Consider the following 7817-nt stretch of genomic DNA (forward strand, 5'->3'; position numbering starts at 1 on the left):
AAGATTCAAAAATATATAAAAAAAACCCCTAAACTTAATAATTTTTAATTAAAAGTTACAACCCATCGGGCCAACCCGCAATCCGTTCGAGCCAACCCGTTTAGCCCGTTTTGTATTCGGGTAATAAAATTACAACCCTAACCCGCTCATTTTACCGGTTTGTTCGGGCCGGCCCACGGGTTTCGGGTTGAATTGACATCCCTAGTCACACTTCATCATATTGGTTCTTCCTATAATAAGAGTCACACTTCATTTTTACCATGAATGGTAAGTAGGTCTTACATTCCACTAACTCACTTCACTCATATTTTATTATAAAAAAACTAAGTATAAAAAAATGATTCTCATACTATTCTATTAACTTTTCCAACCCACTATATTTTATGGAGTATTTCTTAAAATTCATGCCCGCAATAAGAATGACTCCTATTGTGGGCAATGACGTATCCACCTTGGAACAAAGGGGTACAACTGTACCTCCAAATTAGAATACTAATACCATATATTGAGATACTTTTATTGAAAGGCTCCTTTGGACAAGTGGTTGTGCTTCCCATTTTCAAAGCTTAGGGTCAGAGTTTGAATCTTCTCTATTGCCCAATCTTTAGTTTAGATTTCTGCACCTTTTTTTATTCATTCTTTGATTTCTATACTTTTTATTTTCTCAATTCTTTTATTTTTAATTCTAACAATTAAACTTTCTATATCATTTTACTTATTTCAAATCTTTTTCAGTTTTGTTTTGTTAATACAATTTGTTTACTTTTTTCATGTTTTATTTTATTCAAACAATTAAAAGTACTATAGCCTTTTACTTTAAAAATAATGGATTTATTTTTTTGGTTTAGTTTTTTTCAAAAATTGAAAGAATAGATGTATACTTTTTTTTTGCTAAATCAATAGAAATAATAAGTTTATATACTTCTTAATTTAATTCTCAACTAATAAAAAAATTACTTATAAACTATTTTAACAATGGTGTAGCAATTATATTCATATCTATACGAAACATTTATAACTAATAAAATATCTATATATTTTATTTTCTATAATAATAGATATTTTTCTTAAATTATTTATTTTCACAAGGTTCACCTCTAAAAACTAGTACTATTATCTTATAAAAAGTGATTAAAACGTTACTCAAATATTTTATGTCCAAAAAAATTATTTCTAAACTATATAATTTCTTGTTTAGTCGTTATATTCGCCTCTATACAAGACATTTGTATTTAAGACAATGAAAAAGATTGTTCAGATATTTTTTCGTATCCCCTAATCTAAAATCCTGGATACGCCACTGATTGTGAGACGGATGGAGTACTATTTAATAACAGAAGAAATAGTAATACTGTGAAATTTTACACAAAAAATTACTACTACGAAAAGATGTTTATATAACAATGATATGCTTTTATTACTTTTATACATTTCTTTTAGTTTTAAATTTTCTTCCTAAATCTTCTATATTTGCACTCTTTCATTTTCATGTTTATTTCTTTTCGGAACCACGAGTAATAATAATTTTTTTATTACTAAATTATTTATCAATAACTCATATTCATATTCTAATGGCTCATTTCATATAAGTGATTAATATATTTATGACTTTATACAAAGATTTTTTTTTTTAATATTTAAAAAATGCATATTCTTATGAAATAGATTAAAATTAATATATTTATGACTTTATACAAAGATTTTTTTTTTAATATTTAAAAAATGCATATTCTTATGAAATAGATTAAAAAAAGAGTGCATTCTCTCGTGGGATGTATGAAGTGCCTCTTTAATAAACTAAGGTTGCGTTTGGTAGCTATGTTTCGCTGAGATAAGAAAGTAATCTGGGTTTATTTGTGTGTTTGGTAGTTATGTTACCAAACATAGTAGCCCGTGTTTTATATCCGGCCCGCACAAAGCCCAACCAAAATCCTATGTTTTAATCATATTTGTAACTACCCAAAATCCTATGTTATTTATCATGGAAGCCTAGTTAATTTAGCAAAATACAATTATACCCATCAAAATGTTAACCCTAAACCAAAAAGGAAAAAGAACTCAGACACAATCTCTTCTTCACAACAATAGCGATTGAGAGTTCATTCTAAATTCTCTCAATCTGCCTACTTCCCGGCGGCGCCCAAATTCTGAATCTCTTCCGGCGACTCCATTTTTGAATCAAGGTTAGGATGTTTGTAATTATTCTTCTAGATTTTTCGGGAATACCCACAAAAAATTGCTGCTCGACGCCTCACCCTCACCCTCACCCTGTTGTGTTATTTGTGCAAATGGATATGTAAAATACTACACTGGTATAAAGGCTATGAAAACACAGCTGAACACTTTATCCAAGCAACTCCGAACAACATTTAAGCTTGTAACTACATATTCTCGCTGCTCAAGCTCGACGCCCTAGTTTCGATTCCGATCAGCTTTCGTTCGCCACCGTCTGTGCAATTATCTGATTCTTCTCCATTAGTTCAAATTGAATTTTTTTTTTTCAGATTTCCATTTGATTTTATGTGTATTTCTTTTCCTGATGAAAATAGAGGTTGTGTGTGGTTGCAAGAGTCCCACCAAATTCAGATCTTTCCAAGAGAAAAATACACATCAAAGCATTCTTCTAGAGCTCACCTCTAGTCATTTTGTTGTGTTCCTATGTCTATTTTTCCCAATTATTGAGAAAAAGTTGCCCAACTGTGATATCTAAAAGTTGAGCATTCATATTGTAGAAAATCAGCAACAACCGATAGCAGCTCTCAGTAGGGCTGGGTAAAAATACCGAAATACCGAAATACCGCCCTTATCGTACCGAAAAAATACCGAAAATACCGAATTTTCGGTATACCGCAATTTTCGGTAAGGTATGATACCTTATCGATTTATTTCGGTAGGGTAACGGTATGAATTTTCATATACCGGGGTATACCGGGGTATACCGAAAATATGGTATATACCGTTATTTTAGGTATATACCGTAATTTTAGGTATATATCGAAAATATGGTATATACCGATATAAATATATATGCTTAAATTATATCAAGTAAATTCATACCAAAGAAATCAAATCTTTACATGTAGAAATCAAATCTTTTCAAACAAATACAGTATATGATTTTAGTTAAATAAGTACCTAGTATATATTATAATTCACAATTCTACATATCTTTTACATGTAGAAATCAAATCTTTTCAAACAAATATATGACTTTAGTTAAATAAGTACTACGTATATATTATAATTGACAACCATTAAACCCTAATCTACCATCTTCCTCCTGCAATCTCATATTCTGATATACATTCACGCTGCAAGAGAGTCTTACTCCTTTCATTCTTCGGAGTTTGGATCTTACATCATGGATCCATCTTCACAACTCGCTATCATCGACCCTTCCCGCTCTTGTCAGTCAAGGTATCGTATCTTTTCTGTTAAAGATTGTAGTTTATTTATTTAAATTTTTGTGTATTATCATTATGCATAAACTGCCCATAACTGAGACTAATTTCTCTTCGTAGATATTAAGCAGTTGCCTAATCTGCATTCTCAATACATGGATTACATGAATATGAATCATAGCTGCGAATAAACGAGAAATATAAATTGTACTCAAAATTTAATTAATAGTTGGTGCTGCAATAGAAACATGGAGTATTTATTTTACTTTTTTCTTATTCCAACTTTTAGTGGTGACAGATTATACGTTTCTTACTTCTATTTAATTATTTCTATGAATACAAAAATCTCGTTATTATCCTATACAAGTATATCATTATCATTTTTTACTCCTCTGCTAATACCAAGAATAGAATAAATAGTAGAAAAAAATTTATTTATGAATGATACATGTATTTCCATGTGTCAAAATTTGCATCAGTAGGTCATATTGTTCTTATTTTCTCATCATTTAATGTAGGTAATTATTTCTCATAGTTCAGTTTAGTTACCGATCATAGCTTAATTAAAACAATATTGTTTGTTGTTATTTTTTCAGGAAGGAATCTGAACCACCAAAGACACCCGATAATTCAACAAATGATGATGGTACAAGTCGAAAGCGAGCACTAGAAGATTCGGTAGAAAAACCTCCTCTGCCTTCTAAAAGAAAAAGCGGAAGCCCATATTGGGATCACTGTGTAAAAGCAACAAGGAAATTGAGTAATGGCACGACACAACAAATAGGAATATGCAACTATTGCAAAACCGAAATACCAGCTGTTAGTGGGAGTACTAGCGGATTGAAAAATCATTTAGTGAAGAGGTGTAAGAAGTGTCCGTTATATGATGGCTCTTGTGAGAAAGGTCAAACCATGTTGACGAATGAGACTATGGGGCAACGAAGTCAAATAGTTGCTCACACTTTTAATCAGAAAAAGTGTGAACTGAAGCTCACTGAATATGTTATTATAGATGAAGTATCCTTTCGAGCTGTTGAAGGGAAGGGATTTGTTGCTCTGCTGCATGAAGCACAACCGAGATTTCGAATTCCTGATCGAAAGAAAGTTGCAGGTATGATTTATACTTTATTTTTAGAGGAGAAGAAGAAGATTCAAAATGTGCTTAATGGATTAAGGGTGAGCATTACCACTGATACTTGGACTTCGATTCAAAACATAAATTATATGGTCATTACAGCCCACTTTTTAGATAGTGATTGGAAGTTGCACAAGAGAATAATTAACTTTTCAAAAATCACAAGTCATGTAGGGGAAGAAATTGGCAAGATGATTGAGGTTTGTTTGAGGGAATGGGGGATAGAAAAAGTATTTTCGATTGTAGTTGATAATGTATCTTCCAATGACAGTGCGATTGATTACTTGAAAAGAAGAATGAGAATTGAAAAAACATTGATGTTTGATGGGAAATATTTGCACTTGAGATGTGCTTGTCATATACTGAACTTAATTGTTAAGGATGGCTTGAAAGAGCTCAATTATTCAATTAAGTCTATTAGGAATGCAGTTGTGTTTCTTCATTCTTCTCCTTCTAGGTTGAACAAATTTAGGGAGTTTGCGATATTAGCCAAGTTTTCTAGTGTGTCAACGGTACCCATGGATGTGAAAACTAGGTGGAATTCAACCTATAAAATGCTTGACGTTGCATTGAAGTATAGAAGGGTATTTGAAAGGATGGCCGAGGAATGGGTTCCATTTATGAAATACTTTCGCGACAAAGATGAAAAGGGTAAAGAAAGGATGGGGCCTCCAAATGCAGAGGATTGGGAGAATGCAAAAGCATTTGTACACTTCCTCAAAAATTTCTATGTTGCTACTTTAGAGTTAAGTGCATCAAAAACTCCGACATCTCATTTGATTTCACTTTCAATGTTTGCTATACAAATTGAGATCGAGAAAAAGTGTCATGATGATTCGGATCTTACTCTTTCAAAGGTTGCAAAAGCAATGAAGGTCAAATTTGACAAATATTGGGGGGATTGGAATAAAATGAATCCGTTGATTTTTATTGCCAATGTCCTAGATCCGAGGAACAAGCTTAAAACGCTAAAAGTTAGCGTTAAGAAATTAAGAGTTAAGAGCAGAGTGGATGAACAAGAGCTTCAAGAGTTATGTGACCGATTCAAAAATGATTTGATAACTTTGTGGGTAGAGTATAAAGGGGTGAATGATACGTTGTCCACCCAGAGGCCGCTCCTTGAACATGCAGACGATAATGACACCATTGACCAATGTGGTTTGCATCTTTTTGATGATATTTATAGTGGAGTGCAAGAAGAAGTTTCTCAAGATCAGCTTAAACAAATATCCAACGAAGTAGATAAGTACCTAGCCGATGAGATGGAGCAGCGGTCTAATCTTTCTTTTAATCTTTTGGATTGGTGGAAAGTAAATGGAACTAAGTATCCAATCCTTTCACTCATCGCAAAGGATATCTTTGCAATTCCAAGCTCAACGGTTGCTAGTGAATCTGCTTTTAGCTTGGGTAAAAGGGTTGTGGATCCTTTTAGAACTAGTTTGAGTCCAAAAATGGTGGAGGCATTGGTGTGTACCAATGATTGGCTCAAGGCAGATGATTTCAGCTTATCTTTAACTTGTCATTTCTTAAATTAGATCTATGTACTTTTATTCGCTATAGTTAAAAATTGTGAATCATGATTCTAATTTTCAATTTTAAAAAAGAGTTATGTCTATGTGGTTTGTTTATTATTTACGCATTCAAGTCTATTTAGATTGTGGCAAGTAGTATATATATGCATTATTTCATATGGTTATTTGGTTTACTGAAAATTATTTAAAACTTCATAAATGCATGTTTATGATGAGAAATTGAAGGACAGTGGATGCTGCAAGAAATGAAGATGATATTAAGATACTATTACTTTATGGTCGTGATATGATATTGAACATTGTGTGATTGGATGGAGTTTAATTGTTGTAGGTTTTTTTTTTTTAATATTATTTGACTATGTTTGAGTTTTTATTAAATTGGATATTTTCTAAGTATTTTGAAATATTATTTTCTAAGTATTTTGAGTTCTATGTGGTTTGAGTTTTTGTATTTAGAATTATCTGCAAAATAATGAGATTTTGGTATGTCATATCGTAGTTTGATATACCGTAAAACTCTGGTATACCGCAAAAGTACGGTATACCGAATTTAGGTATGACATACCGAAAATGAGGTATGATATCGGTATTGAACTTCGTCATACCGAAAATAAGGTATACCGAAGTTCGGTATACCGAAAATTTTGGTATGGTAAATGTATGATTTTTTCTAATACCGAATTTACGGTAAGGTATACGGTATGTTGGTTTCGGTAAGGTATATCGTACCTACCCACCCCTAGATTATAAAACAATTATATATATACTCCATCCGTTCCTGAAAATTTATCACATATTTCCAGTTCCATTCGTTCTACAAAAGTCGTCATATTTCACTTTATACCATTTTTGTTAGTGAATCATGCATTCTATTAATTCACTCTCACTCGCATTTTATTATAAAATTAATATTTAAAAATAAGATCTACATTCCACTAACTTTTTCAACATACTTTTCATTATTTTTTTAAAATTTATGTCTGGTCAAAATGTGACAAAATTTAAGAGACGGAGGGAGCAGTAGTTCCTATCTCAAGTAGACTTTCGTTGAAAATATTCAATATTAAGCACTAAAACAACATTGGATATGAAGTACTATTACATCACCATCGTCCTGCCTCCATCGTTAAAACAAAAATCTAAGAAAACATGATAGATAGTCAAGAATTTTTTAAGAGTAGTGAAAAAGTGAAAGAGACAAGAAAGTTAAAGAGCATTGTCAACATCAAATTAAATCAAGCATAGTGGCTAAGGCTAAAGCTAGGTCCCTTTTATATGGGGAGGGAGAATGACACCTCACAACATATACAGTGTCCACATTTTTCACCTTCATTTTTACTGACTCCAATAATGCTCTCACTTGTCCAGTCCATTTTCACTCACTCGAAGTAATAATGGGATTACACATTGATGGTAGGCAATGGCATTGTGGGTAAAAAAGGTTGCTTTGACGGTAAATTTCTATATTTTCGTCAAATTTGATATAAAAAAAATTTATGCTAAAAACTTTAACTTGAAAATCTGTGCAATTCGAAAAGTTACTACTTTTAAAATCACTTCCAAAGGTTATGAAAAATACTAGTAAAAAATTATGATTTTTAATACTAATTCCCCCTATTTTTAAATTATGCAATTATAAATATGGTCTGAATTTACAACTAAACAATTGATTTGGTCTGACTTTGCAATAAATCAAGATTTTGACATAGACATAGCTTGATGACTTATGTGGCGCTGTCAGGCGTCAAA

This window comes from Salvia hispanica, chromosome 3 (genome assembly GCF_023119035.1).
Source record: "Salvia hispanica cultivar TCC Black 2014 chromosome 3, UniMelb_Shisp_WGS_1.0, whole genome shotgun sequence".
In the NCBI taxonomy this organism is placed as follows: Eukaryota; Viridiplantae; Streptophyta; class Magnoliopsida; order Lamiales; family Lamiaceae; genus Salvia; species Salvia hispanica.